Raw genomic sequence first — 25,444 nt, 5'->3', positions numbered from 1 at the left:
CATAGCCGGCTTGGTTGGCGTAGTGGTAAGGACGACAGGACGGTCCACCTACTGTTGTGATATTCACGGGTTCGAATTTTGCTAGGGCATGGTCATGAATTCATGTTTGCGATTGTTTAATATTTGTGATTGTTCTAGGCAAGTTTTTACTTCAACTGTATTTTTTCCATCAAAAAGCAACATTTTAATAACACGCGAAGTTCCTTTTTATCCATTTCTTTCACAATAACAAAAGTTGCTTCACTCAAAATACTATTATTCACAAACTAATGATCCGACAGCTGTCAAATTTATACACGGCTCTTTTGAGGGTTAGCTCTAACTAATAAACAAATGGATTTGTGGCGACCGCCACGACCCTTTAGGCCACCACCAATTCACCATCAACAACTACAAAGGTTGGCAACGCCGGTGGATTGGTACCATGCAGTTCTGGAGTATAAAAGGCCATCACGACGATGTCTCGCTCTCTTTTTTCTTATCACCGTCCCCCTGTAACAGTACCACTTCCACAGCGCTACCGTACTTCCTTCACCTTAACCTAATATCCTGTCAATTCTCCCATCGACCACATGTATCAATCGTAAGTTAGAATAAACAACTTTGATTCAACCAGTGTTTTTAGTTCCCGTGCAAATTCCTTCCAAAAATAGTAGTGAGTGTTCTGACAAATAATCGTAGCGGCAGCCACACGTTCCGACCAACCGACCGATCAACCCGCCGAACATTCCTACAATTGGTGACCCCGACGTGATCAAAGTACATAGAACAGAGATCAAGTACAAAGAACAGGTAAATCAACTCAACATAAGCCACTCGACAGGTGCTTGACACGTGCATGGAAGGATAGCACGAGGAACGGAACTCATCAACATCACGTGGTCGACGACATCCCAGGAGACTAGCCTGATGGACGAAAACCACAGAAGCCCATCATGTATACCAGCAACACATGAGCACCCTCGCAACACGAAACGGGACACGTAACACATTTACAGGTACCCTCAAACAAAGCTAAACGCCTCAAGACGAACGACGTCCTGCTACAGCTCCGATGGCAGCTGATCCCGTAAAACTCCTCGCTCAGGTTGGGATCCCCATCTCATCAGCAGTCCCCGGGCGTTTGTTTGCGTGATTGCGGGTGCATTCCGGAACTTGCATCACATATAGGTACGTTCCACGGCTGTTCCACTAGGAGGGGAGTTATGTGGCGACCGCCACGACCCTTTAGGCCACCACCAATTCACCATCAATAACTACAAAGGTTGGCAACGCCGGTGGATTGGTACCATGCAGTTCTGGAGTATAAAAGGCCATCACGACGATGTCTCGCTCTATTTTCTTATCACCTTCCCCCTGTAACAGTACCACTTCCACAGCGCTACCGTACTTCCTTCACCTTAACCTAATATCCTGTCAATCCTCCCATCGACCACATGTATCAATCGCACGTTAAAATAAACAACTTTGATTCAACCAGTGTTTTTAGTTCCCGTGCAAATTCCTTCCAAAAATAGTAGTGAGTGTTCTGACAAATAATCGCCGCGGCAGCCACACGTTCCGACCAACCGACCGATCAACCCGCCGAACATTCCTACAGATTTAATTCTTGTAGCGCCATCTATGTATCGGGCCGGGAACTTTTCAATTGACCTGTTATTTAAGTTGATATTTGTTTATGCCAATAATCCTGTCAAGGTTTTAACTTTAATTTAAAGGGATATTTTGGAATTAATTTTCTTGTTTCCTTGAATAAATCAGTCTTTAAGTAAAACATTTTTTTTTGTTGGGCATGCCAATAAGTGGACAATATGTAGGGATTATAAATATAATATAAAATGTGGATATCAATATATCAGTAGCGATATTAAATAAGTGTATCGATATATCCGAGAATATCCCTAATTTCTAAGGAATCCTGACAAGTTTCTAGTGCTTAATTTTAAAGATTTATTAAAAATATCGATATTTTAATTAATATTAAAAATTAAGTGTAAAACAATATTAACTTGCAATGGAAAATTTCGGTCTATTCCGATAACTGTCGATATATAAATGTAATATCGATATTTCTTCGCTCCACAGCTCGTTTTTCCACGCAAAGTTCTTTTAACAATGGTGGAAGACATCTCAAAATAGCTAGATACTCTATTTCAAAAATCCTAGGTTTCAATATTAAATATTTTCTTCAAAAATGATTGATACCTAAAGGAAGGGGTGTAGAAATTCAGTTCAATTTTTGATAATCTAGTTTAAAACCATCGATATTTTTTCTTTCGTTGCAAAAGAAACCAGAATCACTAGTCGCAAAAGATATTGCTGAACATTAAACATTATTCTTGTAGAGTCTGTTCAAAGTTATTTTGTATATACGTCATTTAAATTTGTGACGCCAAAATGTCGCAATGTTGTCCCATCAACTCTTGAGTTTTAGTTCAGTTTGACTTTGATATACAACAAAATCTTAAAATGTTATAAGTATAATTTATTTTGAAATGATAGTACATCTAAAAATCACAGTTGAGGGTGGTTCAAATACGATCAAGGCAAATAATCAGACACGTTGATTTACTATTGGAAAAAATTACGGTTTTTCTAGGTATTTCCCCTCACTGGTCACGTATTTTGTCCATCTTTCCGGAAGTTTTTTAATGCCGGTATCGAAGAGTTCCTTGAGCAACTCGGACAGCCATGTGCGCATGAACTCCTCTACTTCGTCGTCGGTGTTGTATCTTTGACATTCGATGGCTTCTTTCAGTGGTCCAAACATGTGGTAGTCGCAGGGTGATAAATATGGATTGTAGGGGCGTGTTCCAGTACATCCCACCCTAGTTCTGATATCGTATTGAGCGTGAAACCCGCGGTATTAGGGCGCGCGTTATCCTGGAGAAGAATCGCATTTCGTACTGGAATGCCCCTCCGTCTCGAGCGATAAGCAGGTTTCGCATGTGTTTTCAGAAGATTAGAGTAGTATGCAGTATTAATGGTACGTTGGGTGTGCAGGAAATTGACGTACAGCATGCCCCGCCGATTCCAGAACACCGTACACAGAACCCGCGGACCTGGTTATCATCGCTTCGACTGGTGCCCCTTTCTCCTTCTTTCTCCGCTCTTTAGAGAACATCTTGCTTTCGGGGGTGTAATAGCGTATCCATGTCTCGTCTATAGTGAAGATTCGCGTTAAAAACCGTCTCCCTCCGCCTCGTATCGCATCAGCAAGCGGCAACAAACTTTCAACCGCTATTTTGCGATATTGTAGGTGTTCAGGATGATAGACTCTACACTATCAATACTGATGCCGAGTTCAGCCGAAATGTCTCGAATATTCATCCTACGGTCCTCTAAAATGAGTTGTTCTACACGGCGAATGTTGCCTGGTGTGATGCTGGTTCGCTGTCGACGATCATACCGCTCATTCTCGACGGTTTCGCGGCCATCCTTGAACGCTTTGGCAGCATGGCAGCCTTACTCAGGCACTCACTGCCAAACTGATAATACAACAAAAAACGAATGACAATACGTTACGCTACGGCGGTCGGTACTTAACGTCCACTCATGCTCGTAGCACGCGCATGAAATATGAGCTCCCGACGAAAACTGTGGCACACTATTCGTAAGGGACCCAGCCATCACATACCCAAGCCCTTCAAACACACTGCGTTTGTCTCCATCATATTTGAATCATCCTCGTATGTGAAGATTCTACAGATGCACTACAATGCACATGGGTTTGAATTGCATTGCTTGCTTGTATTGAATGAATTAAGAGAAGGGTTTCCATACTATTGTCTGCATATCGAACAGATTCGAAGAAATATATTATTGAGTAATTTTAAAGATGGAGTTACTCGAGCTCTGATTACAAGAGAACAACGTTTACTTGTCGCAATTAATTCCTGTACCTTGAAGTTTATTCATTATCTTCCACGTATTATTTAAAGTTAACGGATACGAAGTCCTATATATTTTTGAGATGAATTGCCCGCGATATTCTTAATATCTCTCGAGCGCCGCCCTTCTGGTGGCAGAGCCGCTTTACGCCCAGGAAAGCGTCAATGCGTTACCTTTAGCCTTTTGTGCCGCATGTGTGCTGATTATAAATGGCTCGTCGTTTACCAACATGGAAAATTATGCGCGTTAAACCCACCGGCCTTTCGTTCAGCAACACTTGTTCGTTGGCAAGCTTTACTAATTAAAATTTTATGAACAACTTCAGGAAACTCACATTTTTCAGTGATAAATATATATATAACATGACAGTTTTCCAATCATCTAAACATATCTGAAATGCTGGAGAATTTCTAAGTGCTAATTTTTTAATTTCGTTCCAAATAACTATAATGTAGAGGCAAAAGTCCCGCTACCATTTTGATAATATGTGACGTTTAGCTCAGTTTCTTTTTAACCATTGTGTAGACGTTCCAATTTTATTACGTATAAATTATTATTTTAATACGCCACAAAAACGAGCAGAAATAGTGACAATATTTATTGAAAATAATCATTCTATTATTGCCACTCACCGGAAAATTGCGTCAATGGTAGCGAAACTTTGCCCCACGTTGTAAAATGGAACAACAAGGATCATCTAGTTCTGGAGTATCCCAGCATGCACGCAAAGGTTTAAAAAGGCAACGTTGCCAGTTGTTAAAAATTATATTTCTTTGCAGTTCTATTTATGTGTGTTTTGTATTGTACAGTGAACAATGCCAACAAAACGCAAACGCACCAATTTGAGCCATGATACAAATAAATCTGGAAGCATTCGAAATAAAAGAGCCCAAAAAACCGAAGAACAAGTTCAGGAAGAAAATACTGGAGCGCGTGTGAGAATGGCGCAATTGCGTCAAGAACAAAACAAAGACGGGCTAATAAAAAATATTGTTCATGCTGTAGCATTAAGAGATTAAAATAAATTATAATAAATTTAAAAAAATAATGTTTGATGTTTTGTTAATTTTATATTCCCCCATCGTTCACAGCGCTCTATGCCCTTTTCACTCATATACCACATCCTTACATACTTTCAATAAATTAGTTATTTTTTTCTACACTAGAAACTCTCTAGAAATTATTTACATGACAGAACGACGTTTGCCGGGTCAGCATATATATATTAAATTAATATAAATTTTAAATTTGTAATATCTCCGAAAATATTTGTTTAATTTACATGCTGTAAGGAACGTTATTGATCTATATTAATTGCACACTGTATTTAAGGTACTTAATTCGATAAGGATTAATGCCGTATTGCTTAAAATAGCTTCGTAAATAAGCCATTTTCTCACGTAAAATGTAAACAATAAAAATGGTTAATGTGGGTTATCCCTAAAAGATAAACATATACCATCGCGGACTTTTTTGTAGACCTTTTTATGGTGTACAATACTGTAGTACATTAATTTGATCTAACTCGTAGGGTTAGGCAGCGTTTTTGCTAATTGCTAAATAAGCCTAAAAAAATAGGTTAATTTACGACATCACGTTAGAAACCTCTAAAATTAGCAATGTTGCCTTAGTATATTATGCATGTATTATACATATAAACATTCCTCTTGAATCACTCTATTGAAAAAAAAACGCATCAAAATCCGTTGCGTAGTTTTAAAGATTTAAGCGCACATAGGGATATAGGGATAGAAAAGGCGACTTTGTTTTATACTATGTAGTGATATATATATATATATATATATATATATATATATATTTGTATTTTTTATGTCATATATCAACCAAGGAAGGAGACTGTTTTTTACTCATAACATATCCTATATATCTATGACATTTAATATCCATTTTTTCATACAGCATAACTTTATTTTTTCTCTCTAAATTTTATGCGCCCTAAGACAGTCCTTCCTCAGCTCCGGGAGTAATAAAAATGTAAATAAAAACCAGACCTCGTACCGTCGACAGTTTTATTATTTCGATATCTCTCGCGAAAAATATATACATATCCTCTTTTTGAAGTTGAAGCTATCAACACTTGGACCGAAAGAAATTTGCTTTTGCTATTTTTTGAGAGAGAAAATGGAAAAGAGTGAACCAATGCACGTCATTCATGACATGCTAAATGCTGATTGTAAAAAATGTGAAATGCTCTTTTTTTATCTCTTATTTTAAAAGGGATTTATATAAACTAAATTTGGCGATACTTTCGATGGCGTTCACGGCGTCTATGGGCTGTTTTATTGGAATGACTATAATTAGAAAAACATGGCTCAAATTAATTTGCGCCTTCATAACAGGTGGGGCAAGAGTCCCACTACCATTTTGATTGCGCGCTATCTTGATAATGTGACGTTTAGTTAGTTCAGTTTCGTTTTAACCACTGTGTTGTATGGACGTCCAAATTTTATAATGGATAAGTATACGCCACATGAATGAGCAGAAATAGTGACAATATTTATTGAATATAATCGTTCCATTATTACCACTCAGTGGAAATTGCGTCCAAAATATCCTAATCATCCAGTGCCTCACAAAACCACAATTTATCTCGAATTGTGTGAATTCTCGACAGTACGGTACGACTGGGTCCAGTACTTGTATCTTCTGTATACGTCCGATCTGCCCACCACAAAAATAACTACTGTGGCAACATACGCAGACGACACAGCAATCTTAGCATCCCATGAATATTCAGTCACAACAACAATATACCAACAAATCCACCTGGGGCAAATACAATTATGGTTGAAGATGTGGCGTATTAAAGCCAATGAAATAAAATCCACCCATGTAACCCTTACCCTGCGTAGAAAAATATGTCCACCAGTGAATACCAATTATTGTCAACTCCCCCAAGGAGAGCATGTTAAATATCTTGGTTTGTACTTAGATCGACGCCTAACCTGGAAGAAGCACATACTCTATAAACGAAAACAACTTCGTCTGAAATTATATCAAATGTATTGGCTCATCGGGCGCAAATCCAAGTTATCATTAGATAACAAGGTATTGCTGTATGAGTCTATACTCAAGCCTATTTGGTCATATGGAATCCAACTATAGATTACCGCTAGCAAATCAAACACATCCATCATTCAACGGTTCCAAAATAAGGTGTTGCGCGTCATTGTTGATGCTCCGTACTATATTTCAAATAAAGTGATACAACGCGATATTCCTCTTGAACCTATAACGAGTGTAATTCAACGTGTTTGTGTGAAGTACTTCGAAAGTGTGTCAGTGCATCCCAACATACTCGCAAACCAGCTAAATATGCGACGTGATAGTGAAGTGCGTAGACTAAAGCGTTTAACACCACCCGATCTGATTACTGGACATACATAGACTTTAGAATAAGTTTTAGAATGAGACTAATTATTTAGGATAATATTTTATACAGGAGATCGCTTAATGAAGTGATTTTCTACATGCCATGTAGATATAATATAGACATAAGAAATACTTGTTGCCTATAGGGCAGATTGTGGAATCACAAAGAACAGTTGGTTTTGGGTAACACAGAATCCTTAACTAATTTATGGAACATCATTGCATCCACTAAAACTATATGTATGGCGCGGTATTCATGTTGGAAACATTATTAGTCCCTATTTTTTTGAAAATTACCAAGGTATTGCAGTTACTATTACTGCTGAACGATATCCAGACATGATTCGAAATATTCTTGTACCTGAAATGGAAGAGCAAGGACTAGAGGACATATGGTTTCAGTAAAATTGGACACCCCACACAGCTCGTTCATCAATTCAATTATTGAATGACGTTTTTCCATGAAGAATAATTTCGTGAAGTAGCTATTTAGCACGGCCAGTCAGATCTCCGAATTTAACAGCACCAAACTTTTTATTATGGGGATTTTTAAAATTAAAAGTTTATATTAATAAGCCCCAAAGGATTTAACATCTTAAAGACAATATTCGTCACGAAATTGGAGAAATTCACCATCAGATGTTGCAGGATGTCTTAAAAAGAGACGAAAGTTGCATAGCGAACCGCGGTCCCCATTTAGCTAATATAATTCGATATAATCATAAAGAAAAAAAAATTAGACCAATTAAACTTGTTATGAGAACCAAACCGCAATCAAAATTGTGCAGGGACTTTTGTCCCACGTTGTCTAACCACAAAAAGCATAAATTATCGGGCACCATACTCACCGAGCACTTCAGCTATTAAAACTAAACAAGAAATAATTATCTTTCCGTCTCCCCTTCTTGCCTCGCCGCCTGGTAAATATCTCTATATAACATTCCTCCACAGACCTCTTAATATGTTACCTAAATATCCCAAATACCCCTGCGGAGAAATCCTGAAACACGAGGTGGAAGTAAAATAGGCATTGAAGCATCCCCATTCTGACACCGGGAATCTACAACGACGCACACACACGTTCAACTTAGGTACGGCAACTAATTCCAAATTAACAAATCGACAAGAGAGAATTTCAAAATATATTCGACGCTAGTCTACAAAATACCCAGAAATATAATCCCTGATGCTGGATACGGGCGGGTTGCCAGCAGCGCCAACTAGAACCCGATATCGAATAGACCCTGAGACGTTTATCTGGGATGTTATTGAAGGGTATTTCCATTCATTGAGTGCTCAACCATCGTTTGGTTTAGACGTGCCACCATCGACTGCCCAAGCCTGGTCTCCAGGAAACACCGCTGCCATCCGTTTTAGCATTTGTATTTTTCACATTTTTTTATATCACTACATAGTATAAAACAAAGTCGCCTTTTCTGTCCCTATATCCCTATGTGCGCTTAAATCTTTAAAATTACGCAACGGATTTTGATGCGGTTTTTCTTCAATAGATAGAGTGATTCAAGAGGAAGGTTTATATGTATAATACATGCATAATATACTAAGGCAACATTGCTAATTTTAGAGGTTTCTAACGTGATGTCGTAAATTAACCTATTTTTGTAGGCTTATTTAGCAATTAGCAAAAACGCTGCCTAACCCTACGAGTTAGATCAAATTAATGTACTACAGTATTGTACACCATAAAAAGGTCTACAAAAAAGTCCGCGATGGTATATGTTTATCTTTTAGGGATAACCCACATTAACCATTTTTATTGTTTACTTTTTACGTGAGAAAATGGCTTATTTACGAAGCTATTTTAAGCAATACGGCATTAATCCTTATCGAATTAAGTACCTTAAATACAGTGTGCAATTAATATAGATCAATATGGTTCCTTACAGCATGTAAATTAAACAAATATTTTCGGAGATATTACAAATTTAAAATTTGCGTTTAAAAATGTGTAATGTAATAAAAATTGTATGAATTTAGATATTCCAAAGATAGCAGGAAATCTTCATAGTAAGTATAGGGGAAGAGGAATTGTTTTACTCCAAATTTAATGCGTGCAGGCCAAGGGCAGTAATGAATGAACCAAAAATACTGGATCGATTTTAATCATGTTTTCATTGGGTGACATAGGCATATATATTTTATGCCCGTGCAAAGTCGGAGCGGGCCGCTATATTTTTATATACAACGTTCATATTTTTTCTGTAGTGTATTTAATTTAGTATCAGCATTGCACCCGTGCGAAGCCGGGGCGGGTCGCTAGTAGCCAATAAATAACGGTCACATAATGTAAATACCACTGTTTCATTTCGTTTTACCTCCATTCAACGAGCCACATCATTTACCCTAAAGTATAATAGAGTGAAAAAATATGCATTCAAATAATGTTTTTAATAAAAACTAGTGATCGCCACGTAGTCGAAATTGGACTGTGATGTATTGAATTAATCACATTTCTCTTGTAATAGAGTAAAATGACTAATTTAAACATTATGTGTTAACAGAAAACAAATACATTAAAATATCATTTTGAAATTAATTTTTTTCTTTTCGTTTTTCTTTATAACTAAGCGGAAAATCATAAAATACATTTTAGGACAAAGAACGAAATTTTTTTCCTAGAGTCGTGTGATCTAACGTAAACATAACCTAAAATGTTGGAAGTATATTTTTTTAATTTATTTATTTATAGTTGCGTCATTTAGCGACTTCAAACACTCGCTTAATTTTATCGAACTCTTCCTATATTTTAGTGTACAAACTTTTTTAAAAAACCTCAAGCCCCAAGGAGATTGGATCCTAACATGTTATTGTCAACGAGCTAAACTCTTAGCCCGCACGGCTACCCTTTTATAAATACAACCTGCCGTACTTACTTAGTACACACTTCACGGCATTATTAATTTTGTTAAAAATCGGCTTTTCCTTACATAAAAGTACAGGAACCAAAGTTTACATTAACGTCTAAACCAAAAAGATGGACGACTCATTGTTGAAACTTTATTTTTACTTTTAAGCCATTAAACTTTAATTTGCAGTAAACTCGTCAAAAGTAAATTAATACCGTTATAATGCCGGATCCGAAGAAGTTAAGGCAGAACGATTAAGGCTTGATTACTAAAATGTATATTACGAAAGTTAATTAAAAACATTCGATTTTTTTGCTTGTTCGTTCTGTTAGAATATTAAATTTATGAAACTTATAAATCAGTGTAATCTTTCCAGATTTCAGATGTGGTTTTTGAGTGTTTCTATATCAACTGTTATTTTTATGAAGATTTTATTGAAAATGTATAGTATCATAAAATTTGTTATTTCTATTTATTCTATTAAAAATTGCTAATAATAATTGGTGCTTAATAATAATAATGATAATGATTTTGCTTAAAATAATTTCAGCAGTTAAACATTTCTCTTTCAAAACAGTAATCAAATATTTACTAAAATATAACCAAAAACAAATTCCTCAAATGCACGTAAAATTTGCAATAACTGGCAACATTGCAGATTCAAATCTTGGTGTGCACGGTATGATTCTCCGGAATTAGACTCTCCATAGTCACCATAAAATGATACGTGGTTAAAAAAAAACAAGATATATTTCGAAAACCGTCGATTTTAACAGACAACAGAGCACTCGACAACAAGCAATGAAATGCATATGCACGAAAAGTTGCTTTTATTTGTTTTGAAAGACAATACCGCCGTTATAATGCACAAATCCGTTGATGCAATAAACACGTCCGGTCACGGTACACGAAACCGATTTTCAATAGCTTGAACTTGTAATGTTTCGATATGTATTGGAATACGGTGCGATGCCGTTTAACAAGTAAAAATAGTAATGCGTTGTGTTTGGAAAAACATTTCGTATCAGCTTTTGTAATAACACATCAAGTCATAATGAAACAAATGTGTAATAAAAAGCAACCAAAATAATACGTAAAACCAAAAAAACTGGTCAATTTTGAAACCGAATGAATCAAGTTATGATCTGTTCAATAAAAGAGTGTTACAATGGTGTAATACAATAAGATAATCATGTCATGCGCACAAAGATTTAAATTTTCAACGTTGCCAGTTCTTGCAAATTATACGTACGTTTGACGAATATATTAATGCGAATTGAATAGTCAATTGAAAAGTCCCCAGCCTGACACATAGATTGCGCTACTATAATTAAATCCATATGTTTTTTCGTTATCCCTAACCCTCAAAAGATGCGTGTATGAATTTGACAACTGTCGGATCATTAGTTTGTGAATTTTAGCATTTTGAATGAAGCAACTTTTGTTATTGTGAAAAAATGGATAAAAAGGAATTTCGCGTATTGATAAAATATTGCTTTTTGAAGGGAAAAAATACAGTTGAAGCAAAAACTTGGCTTGATGCCGAGTTTTCGGACACTGCTTCAGGAAAATCAACCATCAATGGTTGGTATGCTAAGATTAGACGTGGTGAAATGAGCACCAAAGACGGTGATCGCAGTGGAAGAAATTTTCGTCGAATGAAGAGGTGATCGCCGAAACTGAGGCCTATTTTGAAGCACAGGACAAACCGTACTACAAAAATGGTATCGAAAAGTTGGAGGGTCGTCTATAATCAGTGTATCACCCTTGAAGGGAATTATGCTGAATGAAAAAAAACTAATTTTGCCAAAAAATGTGTTTTACTATGGTAGGCCGGGGACTTTTCAATTGACCTTTAAACCGAGAATATTCACTTAACAACATTCTAAAGTATTAGCCAAACCTCTTAATGTACAAATCTAGTTTATCCGAAGCACTAGGCCGTGCGAATAACTAAAAAACTTTCTGTACTTTAATTTCCTCTCGACAGCCCAGTAAAAGGAAATGAAAAATTATGCCGGTTTTTTCTTGTATTTTTAACGAACTGAATTGCTAATGTAATTGGCGGATAGAAAATATTTTTCTCTTCAGTTTGGACTCTGTCTGAATACAAATTACGCTTTTATCAAATCTCGTTTAATTCCCTCTAATGCAATAAAAGCAATTATACATATTTAGTCAGATCCAGTCAGATTGCACTCCTTAAATTTCGTAGTTTTTTTTTGTAAAAATGGAGTTTTGGGAAAAGGGGTAATTATTCGGCCGATACGAATACTTAACAAAAAAAAACTAAAAGTGTAATTTATTCTTGAAGTTGTGATTCATACTAAACAAACAAATTATCATCAACATCAATTATCGTAACATAACACAAATTTATACATTATAAAAGTTACAAAGCTTTGACATAAATATTATTTTTCCAGCAGTTAGCTATAGTCCATGCAATAAAATAGCCAATGTACGTCAACAAATTTGACCTTTGATTAGTATCTCTAATGTTATGAAGAATTTTGTAACACATTAGAAGTAGTCAAGTCATTAATGAGGTTCCTCCATCAAGAAGAGTAACAAAAATTGTAGTAATTAGCAATAATTAGACATTTATTTTACACATAATATATTTTTTTAATGATTTAAATTATATTTTATAGGTAAGATGTAGCTAGAATTTTTTGAGAATGAAAGTCGAAGAATGTGAAATTCAGAGAAGTAGAAATTAGACAGCATCTTGCTAAGATGTAAGAACAGTGTACAGTGATATCATGAAATAATTAAATTTGCTAACAGTTCAAATATGTAAATTAATTTAAATATTGTGTTTTTATAAAAATAGAAAGACATATAGAGATTATTTTTATTATTACATTTTATTCAATAATGTTTTAAATTTCAAAAAAATTTCAATATTTATTTCCCTCCATATTATTAAATTTGTTTATATTTATTCATAAAAAATAATTGTGTGTAATACGATGTTTTTATAAAAATAGAATTAATTTAATACTTTTTTAAATAAAATGTGTTATTTCCCAAATTTTACCATTTTTATTTATCTCCTCAACCAATTTACCTGCTTATATATTCACTATAAAAAATATAAGTAAATAAGGCTGTATGTACGCATGATCCACACTCGGATTATTTTATACTTTAAAATTAAATGGAGTTCAATATGCACATGAGCCAAATCCGGAGAGAGTAGTGAAGTAACGTATCCTGGAAAAACCGAAATTACTTTGGCCCATCCGTATATTTACGTAAAACAGAGAAGCTTGTGAGACATGAATATCGTCCTAGACATGCGTTTAGTTACAATAAATGGTTTGTTGAGTTTGTTTCAACGCTCGGACCCGAAGATTTCCCCGTTAATGGTCGAACGTAATCTGATAAGCCGGTCCCGGCCCATTTACCTTCTCCACCGTTCTTTCGCTCGTAGAAATATCTCGAAGGAAACTGTGTTTTTGCCACTTAACGCCGGCAACGTCGGCAAGGAGCACTCCGATAGAGGGAAAGAACTTGTAAGCATCATGATTAATATATTCCGCGTTTTTATATCGGCGTCGCTTTACTGGTTCTGGCATGTGTCCAAGTTTCTCGCACGATTAATTAATGTTTAAGAGCGAAAATTTAATACAACAAGATAAATTTTACAATTTTATAAATTAATACAATCATACAAGGGTTCGCGGATAACTGGGAATAATGATTTTTTTTATTTGATTTCAGACACCCTATAATTCTCACATTTTGATGTTTTAATTAACATTTTATTATATTAATGATAACAAATGAAAAACATTACACGTAATTATTACCATTTAGTTCTGTTCAAACTACAACGGACTGCAGACGTACTTTTCAGAACGCACTGTTGTAAAAAAAACATCTGAGTTGCTGTTGGTATCATAAAAGTGCAGGTCATAAAAAGTGAAAACCTAATCTCAACAATTATACGGTAAGAACGTGATTTAAATCGTGAACTTTTGAATGCGAAATTTAAAATTTATTTTTTATGAGAAAGAATCGAGTGAGTAAAATATGAGGCGCGTAAACTTAAAAATTTAAATTAAACATTCAATAACTATTAAGTGATCTGTACAGTTAATTTCAATACATAGTGGCTAATCCACAACACCTACAACACCATTCTGCTGATTTATCAACTGAAACCCCTCAAATGCCAGAATGGAACATCTTTACAAACAAGAAACGCTTGAGAAGTCTGGAATGACTACGTCACGCCACAGATTTGAATACAATTAAAACAGCCCTAGCTGAACAAGGCCACGAAGTTGTAAATATACATAATATTAAACATCATGCAACAAAGGAGCGGACCATTGTCCTTATCGCATTAACAATGTAAGCGGCTTATATTGCAGGTCCGAACAACAAAGGATAAATTTCTTTTGAACGACTGCCGTATCACTGGCGTGATTTATGATTAAAAGTTTACTGTAGTCTGTGCGACACGTACGAAAAACGATGTGTCAGTAAATGAGGAACGATACAAGGTAGAATAGCGTTTTCTTTTGTGAATTAACCATCGAAAATGTTGTATTAAAACTGGGAATTTATACCCACATCTTATAATTCTCTATTTTTATTTGTTCGCTCAAACGATATTTCAAATTAACCGACTTAATAACAGAGGTAATTCCATCTTCTTTCAAATTCTGTTCAGAACTGTGGAGTGAGAACTCGGTGAATCTTGTTACTTCTAATCACTATTGTAACACAAACAGTCACAACTAGTTAGTCAATCGCAAACACCAGTGAGTTATCAATACGTACCATAGAAAAAACTGTACTGGTATGTACCTGCTGCAAATTGTAAATTTGTTTGTCAGACAATATTTTTCATCTCATTTTATTCTATTTAAAAAGAGATAAAGTGCTGTTTGACAGATTTGAACATCTAACCGAATCAGCCTGCCAAAATCGTCCGGTTGTCAATGTTTCGTCAAAATTATTCAAAATATAAATAATCAAAATTAAACTGCAGGTTCTAAACATTTTTCTATGTTCTAAACCACAACAAACAGAAATTTTCCATTTTAAGTTACAAAAACAATATTAGTTATTCTGTAGTTATAAATCGGCAAACGTTATCTGAACGTTTTGCTTGTTTTGATACATTTTAAATCCCTGCTTATTATTACTCTGATTCAAAATGCCGAAACCGGACATAAAAGTTTGCATTTCTAATCAATTGCTTCGAAGAGGAACGAGACAATGGGGTAAAAAATTGTCAGTAAAATCATTTAAATAGGTAGGCATTTTTAATGTTAATTATTAAGTGCTGCGGTTTTTATTAAAAATATTTTAGCGTGTTGCAGCTGCCCTGAATATCAGTAGGGAAAGTCACTGATATATCTTAAAAGTGAGAAATATAACATTAGATTCACCGAGAAAAGACAGTACTTATACTAAGAGGGTGAGGAATCAAGATCAGCTTGATGTTAGTTCTATCAGAGATCAAATATATGACATGTATAAAAACAGTGAGTAGCTTTTTGAACATAAACTTAATTTAATACAATTATTTCAGAGGAAACTGTTAATCTGAAAAGTATCCATAGAAATATTATAGATATGCAGCTCTTTGAGGGATGTAGAGCATCATTTCATGGACTGTTAGGTATAATAGGATTTAAATGGTATAAAGATAACCTACAAAGAGTTCGAATGAAACTTCCAGACATTGTTTTAAAAAGAGTACAATTTTTAAGCATATAATAAAAACAAGGAAGACTTATTATTTCAATATGTGTATTTAGATGAGACATGAATATTTCAGCAGGAGACTAATATACCCAATGGTCACTCATGGCAAGATGATAATAAAAATAGTGTTAAGGCAATAAAAGTTGATGGAAAAAGTAATCGTTGGAATGAAAATTGATTAGGTTTTATTATTCATAACATTTAGTAATAATTCATTGTAGATTTATTGTTCTTCATGCTGCGAACAGAGCTTAATGGTTAATAATACTTTCAGTTTGGATAAACTCAATCAGCCGATTAAACAAGATATTGACAAGTGGTGGAATTGTGAACTAATATTAGCTAGATTGGAAATTCAAAGCTGTTATTCACTTGAAAGAAACTTTATGAATATGGGATTATGATTCAATGAGTGATTCTTCAGTGAAAGTTTTGTGTGCACAAATATGTATATAATTTTTCACAATATACACGAGCATTTAGTTAATTTGTATTAGGAGAGAGAATACTAACTGTTTTGTAGATATGGCAAATGCATTAGGGAGAATACAGTGATTAAATCTACTTTTATCAAAAAAGATGTATACAGGTAGTAGTAACAGAACAAACTAAGGAGAAATACAAAATTATTTTTCAAGGAAACACTGTACCGAAGGAAAAATAAACTAAACATAAAAAGGTAAATATCTTATATAGCTCGCTAATTAAACTAAAACTTATTACTTGCATATATAATTGTTAATTAGGTGGATTAGGCCTCTAGCGGATACCACTACATAAAAAAACGCGCCTCGTAGGAGGTATGAAAAAAATCATAAAACACAACCCTAACCTACAAATTGTTATAACTGTATAATTAATTGTAGTTTTTAAGTCCTTTGATAATATGTGCATTAGATGTACTGTAATGTTAAAATAAATTATATTTTACAACAGTATTTTTTAATTTAATATTATAATTTTGTATTTTTAATAGTTTAATTATTTCATTTATATTAGAATTTTGTGGATGTCAAAACCAAAATGAAGTTAAACTCAGAGTTGATTCGGCAACGTTGCCACGTTTTGACTAAACTGGATTTGATTCAAAATTTTGTTACATTTTTACTTTAATCGTAAGGGTTAGTCTATAAAAATATAATATATCGATTTTTTCAAATTTCTAAACTAATGAAAAAATGATTCTGCTTAAATGAAGTGGGCAATTTTGCATAGAAATATAATGGGTATCAAAGCATACGTCCAAGTAGTAGTGATGAACGGTGGAAACTTCACAAAACTGTGATAAACTTTCCGAAAACTCCGACTTTGTTCCGATACTGACGGCGGGATGTTGATATAAAATTTTTAACGAGTCTCCCTGCTACGAATAAAGGAGTTCGGGCCGTAACGGTCGTACTTGTTTGGCTCATAATTTATAAAGTTCAACTGAAAATAAGCTTATGACGTACTATTTAAACGCTTTATGTGAGCCGAAACGCTGTTATAAGCGGCAACGCTCCGAAATTTATCTTAATCAAAGTGTCGATTTTTTTGAATACATCCTAAAGTTCTGATGAGAATGTATTATCTAAATTTTATATTTTATGTATATGAGTCATTTAGGGCGTTTCCAGATTGATATTTTGAGTTAAAATACATCATTACATATAGTCTATTCAAATTTTTTTTTGCGCATACGTAATCAAGATATTTAATGCATTGCTTGTCACAATTTGTAAATTCGTTTCAGAATCGGACAATATATTCCTTCTTATTTTATTCTAGTTAAAGTGAGACGCAATGCTGTCTGATTACTTCGAACCAATAAACGAAAGAGTCTGTCAAAGTCGTCCGGTTGTCAGACGTATGCAAAATTCTTGAAAGTAATAGTGATAAGAGGTTAGAACTCTAACCTATAAATTATTGTGGCTGTATAATTAACTGTAGTTTTTAGATGTTCTATAATGTTAAAATAAATTATACTTGACAACATTTTTGTGCAATTATCTTATTTCAGAGTTGATGCGGCAAAATTGCTGCATTTTACGTCACAAATTTAGAAGACGTATGTATAAATTGGCTTCGAATAAACTATACGTCCGTCCACGTTTTGTGATATAATTTTTTATATTTTCGGTTGTGTTTGAATACCAAAATGACTTCGTTCTTGCCATAAGAAGATACATTTTTAGACAGTTTGTGTAACTATATTACACAATTTATTACATTAAAATAAAAATCATTTAAAACTATTGAAATAATCCAGTAAGACGTATATTAAAAAAGATCTGAATTATATTAACATGTCATATTTATAACGGTAAAGATGTAATAACGGTAAAGATGAGATATTTGGCAAAGCCAAAGAGTTTTATTAGTTCCATAAAATCAGAGAGAAGACATAAAATACTTAACGACTCTACTTTATGTGATATAAAATACTGATCTTCATAAATTTGTCTTATAATTAAAAGAAACTATTAATTAATGTACATGTTATAATAATATTAGTAATATCTCTTAGTTTGCAATATTAAACACAACTAATTTAATGAACTAAAGCTCAATAGCTATTAATGAAGTTTTAAGTCATTTAATTAATTTAGTATATTACTAATATATATTAATAAATGATTTACATTATTAATATCAAACCATGTTTTTATTTTATTTAATATCCTAATTTCCATTTAAATATTAACTGGGCTTGCATTTATTTAATTAAAACATGTTCAGTCTAAACAGACGAGTATTGGAGATGAGCGAGATATCCTGCTTGTAATTAGAAAGAAAAAGGGACTTTTATTGAGGTGCTCTTAGGCATGTGCTGATAATTAGGCACAGTTGTCTAGTAATTTTAACGTTTCAAGGGTGGAACACTCTTTCATAGCGTGCTACGCCAAAAGGAAGCAATTACTGCATGCTTATATACTAAATGTGCAAAAAGTAATTTTTTTAAAATTAAGTATACTTTAATTTAAATCAATTAATGTTATTTTCAATTTACATGTTACCAATATGTGTAAATTCAGCTGATGATTTATTTACATTCCAAGTCGTATATGTTGCATTAGTAATAAAAGTAATAGATGTCAGATATCTCCAATAATACTTACCCAAACAATTTTTGATTGTTTATTTTTATTTGATTTTCATTTTCGTAACTCATTTTCATTTCCAGAAATATTTTTTAGCAGTTATACAATCCTACACCCTTCACAAGTTTATAATGAGTTTATATCTAACTAGCGACCCGCCCCGGCTTCGCACGGGTGCAATGCTGATACTAAATTAAATACACTACAGAAAAAATATGAACGTTGTATATAAAAACATAGCGGCCCGCTCCGACTTTGCACGGGCATAAAATATATATGCCTATGTCACTCAATGAAAACATGATTAAAATCGATCCAGTATTTTTGGTTCATTCTTTACTGCCCTTGGCCTGCACGCATTAAATTTGGAGTAAAACAATTCCTCTTCCCCTATACTTACTATGAAGATTTCCTGCTATCTTTGGAATATCTAAATTCATACAATTTTTATTACATTACACATTTTTAAACGCAAATTTTAAATTTGTAATATCTCCGAAAATATTTGTTTAATTTACATGCTGTAAGGAACCATATTGATCTATATTAATTGCACACTGTATTTAAGGTACTTAATTCGATAAGGATTAATGCTGTATTGCTTAAAATAGCTTCGTAAATAAGCCATTTTCTCACGTAAAAAGTAAACAATAAAAATGGTTAATGTGGGTTATCCCTAAAAGATAAACATATACCATCGCGGACTTTTTTGTAGACCTTTTTATGGTGTACAATACTGTAGTACATTAATTTGATCTAACTCGTAGGGTTAGGCAGCGTTTTTGCTAATTGCTAAATAAGCCTAAAAAATAGGTTAATTTACGACATCACGTTAGAAACCTCTAAAATTAGCAATGTTGCCTTAGTATATTATGCATGCATTATACATATAAACCTTCCTCTTGAATCACTCTATCTATTGAAAAAAACCGCATCAAAATCCGTTGCGTAGTTTTAAAGATTTAAGCGCACATAGGGATATAGGGACAGAAAAGGCGACTTTGTTTTATACTATGTAGTGATTAGGCTTGCGGTTTAGGAACAGCCACATGATTCATTAAAACATTAGTGAAGATTTATAGTCGCCATTCGGTGAACTTCGGTAGTTTCCGCCTAATTTTGCGACGTTGTCATGTCAGCTACCGAGAGGTGGAATCCAACGAACCATAGCGGCCATTTTAGGATTGATCCAATGGTACTAGGAAAAGCTTTATTTTGTAAGGTTAAGAATTCTGTTGTTTATAGTTTAATTGTTCTTGTATTGTTTATATTTTGATTATAAATACTAAGCAGTAATGCATAAATAATCAATTTGTGAATAAAAAAAAAAGCTTTTATAACACTTAATATGATCAGTCATGTGATGACATTCCATCCAGGTGCGTATCTGTTCAGTTTTGTAAATTGTATTCAATTCTATACTATTAAATAAATTAGACGCAATAAATAAACTTATGTAGCAAAATATGTATGTTCTTTAAATGTACGTGTAATTTGCAGTAACTGGCAACATTGCAAATTCAAATCCTTGTGCGCATACTATGATTCTCCAGAATTAGACTTTCTTGTGTAATAAAAACGACGTATTTGTTTAGTACCTCCAATAGACGGCTTGGTGGCGCAGTGGTAAAGGCAACACGACGGCCCTCCTACTGCTGGGGCATGGCCGTAAATTTATGTTTGTGATTGTGTAATATTTGTGATTGTCCTAGGCAAGAGTGTAAAATGCGACAAGGAAAATGATCCCAGTCACGCCAGTAACCAGGCTGGGTAAGACCGGATGTCTTCTGAGATGATTTCTAAGTTGGTCACTCGCCAGTCGGTAGACTTAATGCCGAGGACCGTGGTTCGGAGCCCACGTTAAATGGTAGGTCCAGTCCAGATAAACCCATAGCTGGTAAAAAGGGACTTTAAAATGTGTAAAAAAAGAAGTACCTCCAATACATACGGGACAGACCTGGTATATCGAAATAAAAATATTTATTATCCCCATAAATCCCATTAGTATAATACTGTGATAATATTTATTTATTTGGGAAGCCTTTCCACCTTGTTATCCAACGCGCGATCTTCTGAGAACGAAAAATATCTTTTCTGTATCGAATAGCCCTACATCCGCAATCTTCTGGCCGATATTAAACAGACATTGGCTCTGAACTCGGTCTTGGGTATGATTTACGCGTTCCTTTCTTACGTCGAAGGGATTTATCGGCCGAGGATTTCCTACTTGCGGAAACCAAATAGTTTTCTGCCATAGGCGTCAACAGGAATTCTTATTTGAAGGAGAACAGATATTTTTGACATAATTATCAACTACGAATCTTATTTAAATTAACACACTATAGAACTGTATTGTATACTGTTCAACATGCTGGAAAGCAAAGAATACAATATGTTACGAAATAGTCCGCTAAATCTTTTATAATTTTCGGGTTCTATTCTATCGAATATTTCAATATGTTACGAATTATTAACAAAACTTTTGTACAAGTTTGAACAGTATCGATACAAATTACAGCGTCCTCTACTAACTCTTCTTCTTCCATTCTACACTGGCCTTTGTAAGGGTGTTGGCCCGGTACTTGTTTTCGATATTTAAAAAAATATATCGATATATCGATGAAAAAATATATTGATATATTTTTTGCAAAATGTATACAAAATATCGATATTTCACAAATAATATATCGATATTTATAATATAAAAATAGTGAAATATTAGCTTAAAAAGATTATATTTTTTCTAAATAACCCAAAATATTAATATTTTAAGTGAATCTTGAAAAATATCGATATATCGATACATTTTTTGCAACAAGCATAAAAATATCGATATTTTATAAAAACATATCTATATTTATAATTTAAAAAATAGTGAAATACTATCTTAAAAAGATATATATTTTTTCTAAATATTTTAAAAAGTAGTCGCAAAATTCGGGTTTGTTAAAAATTATATTTAATTTATTCTAAAAAAATATCAGCTAAAAAATTTTTAAACAATCACAAACATTAATTTACGACCATGCCCTAGCAGGATTCGAACTCGCGACTATCGTAACAGTAGGAGGACCGTCCCATCGCCTTTACCACTGCGCCACCAAGCCGGCTGGTAAAGTTATACTAGATTTAATCGCATCACCAATAACCGATACTTGTTATTATGCGAAAAGCCGGTTTCCATTTTCCACAGGCCGAAAACCTAATAGTTCCCGATTCTAATTCGCCACAGATGGCTCCGTGTATGTGACTGCAGCGTTGGCAGCGGCCCAAAGCGCCCCCGTAATTCAGGCACATCGTTAGCCCGATCCGCTTTGTCCGCTCCAACCTTAACCCTCTATCGTCACACCTCTCTTGTTTTGGGGGTTTATGCTCTTATTGGGAAGGATCTTTTGGTCAGCGGCGCCCACGCCTATTCCAGAATTATACCGCCCGTACCTTTTTATCAGTCTATAAATATAAGCTCTTCGATTTTTTATCGAGATTAAGTTTAAATTTATCGGGTTAAAAAACGCTACGACATTACGGTCGGGTAAAATATCAGAGGTTGAAGTTTATGGTTTTAAAAATATAGTTCGGTAATAATATACCCTAACTGTTAGATAAAAACTACCTATTATAATTAACTACACTAGACTGGTCATCTCTTCTTCTATACGGAGCCCTTTTTAATCAAGTTCAAAAAAGGACGAGGTTCTATGTTGGACTGTATATTTATACATATTTTTTAATGTATGTTGGCCGATTTCTCCGTCAATTATCGACTCTCTTTTTTTATTAAAAAAAATCTATTCATTTAATTAAAAAATATATCTTTAGCTGTTTAAATTTTTTAATAACGCGGATATTAATATTTCCACCAACGGTAATCACTACATAGTATAAAACAAAGTCGCCTTTTCGGTCCCTATATCCCTATGTGCGCTTAAATCTTTAAAACTACGCAACGGATTTTGATGCGGTTTTTTTCAATAGATAGAGTGATTCAAGAGGAAGGGTTATATGTATAATACATGCATAATATACTAAGGCAACATTGCTAATTTTAGAGGTTTCTAACGTGATGTCGTAAATTAACCTATTTTTTTAGGCTTATTTAGCAATTAGCAAAAACGCTGCCTAACCCTACGAGTTAGATCAAATTAATGTACTACAGTATTGTACACCATAAAAAGGTCTACAAAAAAGTCCGCGATGGTATATGTTTATCTTTTAGGGATAACCCACATTAACCATTTTTTTGTTTACTTTTTACGTGAGAAAATGGCTTATTTACGAAGCTATTTTAAGCAATACAGCATTAATCCTTATCGAATTAAGTACCTTAAATACAGTGTGCAATTAATATAGATCAATATGGTTCCTTACAGCATGTAAATTAAACAAATATTTTCGGAGATATTACAAATTTAAAATTTGCGTTTAAAAATGTGTAATGTAATAAAAATTGTATGAATTTAGATATTCCAAAGATAGCAGGAAATCTTCATAGTAAGTATAGGGGAAGAGGAATTGTTTTACTCCAAATTTAATGCGTGCAGGCCAAGGGCAGTAAAGAATGAACCAAAAATAGTGGATCGATTTTAATCATGTTTTCATTGAGTGACATAGGCATATATATTTTATGCCCGTGCAAAGTCGGAGCGGGCCGCTATGTTTTTATATACAACGTTCATATTTTTTCTGTAGTGTATTTAATTTAGTATCAGCATTGCACCCGTGCGAAGCCGGGGCGGGTCGCTAGTTTCTAATAAATCTGAACAATTATACCGTTACGTTGGTGCACATTTCTAAATATTTTATTAAACGTAAATATCTAGTGTGTCTTTTTTATCTATTAAAATATCAATTTATTTAATTAAAAAATAATTTTTTAAGTTTTTTTTGTGTATTAAAAACCCAAGTTTAATTGTTTTGTAATATTTACTGAGTTCCCTATTTATTTTTTGAAGTCCGTTCAACTTTTATGTTAAAAATATTTTATTTCTTCATTAATTCCAAACCATCATTATGCAATCTTTATTTATATATCGATATTTTTTCTGCATCACTAGGCTCTAATATATGAATCATATATTTAACTAAATATTTCAACAATCTGCTGCGTTAATCCACTTTCGACAAAATCTCTTTGTCATTATTTGGGACGTAACTGTTAGATAAAAAAGACTATGTTATCTAATTAACTATACTAGACAGACGACAGTAAAAAACCTACATCCATGTCTACACAATTTTCGATTGGCTAGAACTGCGCATGCGCACTTGTTCTAATCTAGCCAGAGATTTTTGATAACTCGCGTCCTTCTCTATATACGCCTTGTCATTTAATACAGTTGTGGTTAGATGTAATTTTGAGGTTAATTTTGTATTTACATTCTGTTGAAGTATATATAATTATATCATAGGCAAAATTAACGGCAGATAATGTGAAAATAAGTGTATGAGGTATGAATTATTAGTTAAATATATACCTTTTAAGTCTGTTTGTTGTTATACTTATATCTTTCTGGTTTTACAGGTAGATGAGAAAAGAAACTCGATATGATGTCGATAGGATCATTTCACTCACAAAAAACTATAATAGAACAAAATTCATAGCTACTAATTACAAATTTACTTTCAATTAGTACATACCTCAAAACACTAAGGATCAACAATACGTGTGGTTGTAACACTTACCTGAAAAAGAGAAAACATAATATTACATTGAAATCATCTTTAAACGTTTATCCTATCGAAATGCTTTCACGGCTCGTCGTAATACCCGATAGTTCAAATATGACTTTAAGAAAATCTAAAATGAAAATCAACAGATCTTTTCGACGTCGAATATATCATATGTGAGATGCGGCGAGAGTTCATGCTTCCGATAATGCTGATTTCCTGAAACGTTGCCGAAATATGCGATTATTTTCTTTCGCGCTAAGTAAGAGTAAAAGGTGATTAATTTTAGGTCAAATTTCCAATATTAAATTGTTTTGAAGTAAAAAATATAATACTTATTTCTGTTTGCATATATTAAAATATATATATGTTATATACAGCCGAACATAGACTCATAGATTCATTTTTGAACTTGATTAAAAATAGCATATTACCGTTGGCGGAAATATTAATATAACTACTATTAAAACAATTTAAACACCAACAAAATGTTTCTTAATTAAAAAAATTGATTTTTTAATAGAAAAAATACATACTAGATCTTTTGGGTTTAATAAAATATTTAGAAATTTGTAACAAGGTCATTCGCCAAGTATAATTATTCAGATTTAATAGAAAAATAGCATATTACCGTTGGCGCAAATATTAATATTACTACTATTAAAACAATTTAAACTCCTAAAAAATGTTTCTTAATTAAATAAATTGATTTTTTAATAAAAAAAGACATACTAGATCTATCCGATTCATAAAATATTTAGAAACATCACTTTTAAAAATGACAATAAGTTGGTAATTTATTTTTGTGTATTAATA

At 33.5% G+C, this 25,444-nt stretch overlaps 1 protein-coding gene and 1 long non-coding RNA gene across 6 annotated transcripts in view; one reads left to right on the top strand and one right to left on the bottom strand.

Annotated features, from left to right (window-relative positions):
• shaker (Potassium voltage-gated channel protein Shaker) overlaps nucleotides 1-25,444 on the bottom strand; it is a 505,244-nt gene that overhangs the window by 306,646 nt on the left and 173,154 nt on the right. The window lies entirely within an intron of this gene.
• On the top strand, nucleotides 15,513-16,012 carry LOC143198125 (uncharacterized). Its single transcript, XR_013006160.1, has 2 exons — nucleotides 15,513-15,658; nucleotides 15,706-16,012. It is a non-coding gene; the product is annotated as an uncharacterized LOC143198125 (long non-coding RNA).

The sequence above is a fragment of the Rhynchophorus ferrugineus genome, unplaced genomic scaffold (assembly GCF_030347505.1).
Source record: "Rhynchophorus ferrugineus isolate W39M unplaced genomic scaffold, kcgeb_rfMv2 rfM6, whole genome shotgun sequence".
NCBI lineage: Eukaryota > Metazoa > Arthropoda > Insecta > Coleoptera > Curculionidae > Rhynchophorus > Rhynchophorus ferrugineus.
Note: the sequence above shows the minus strand (reverse complement) of the source record. Positions and strands in the feature narration are given on the sequence as shown.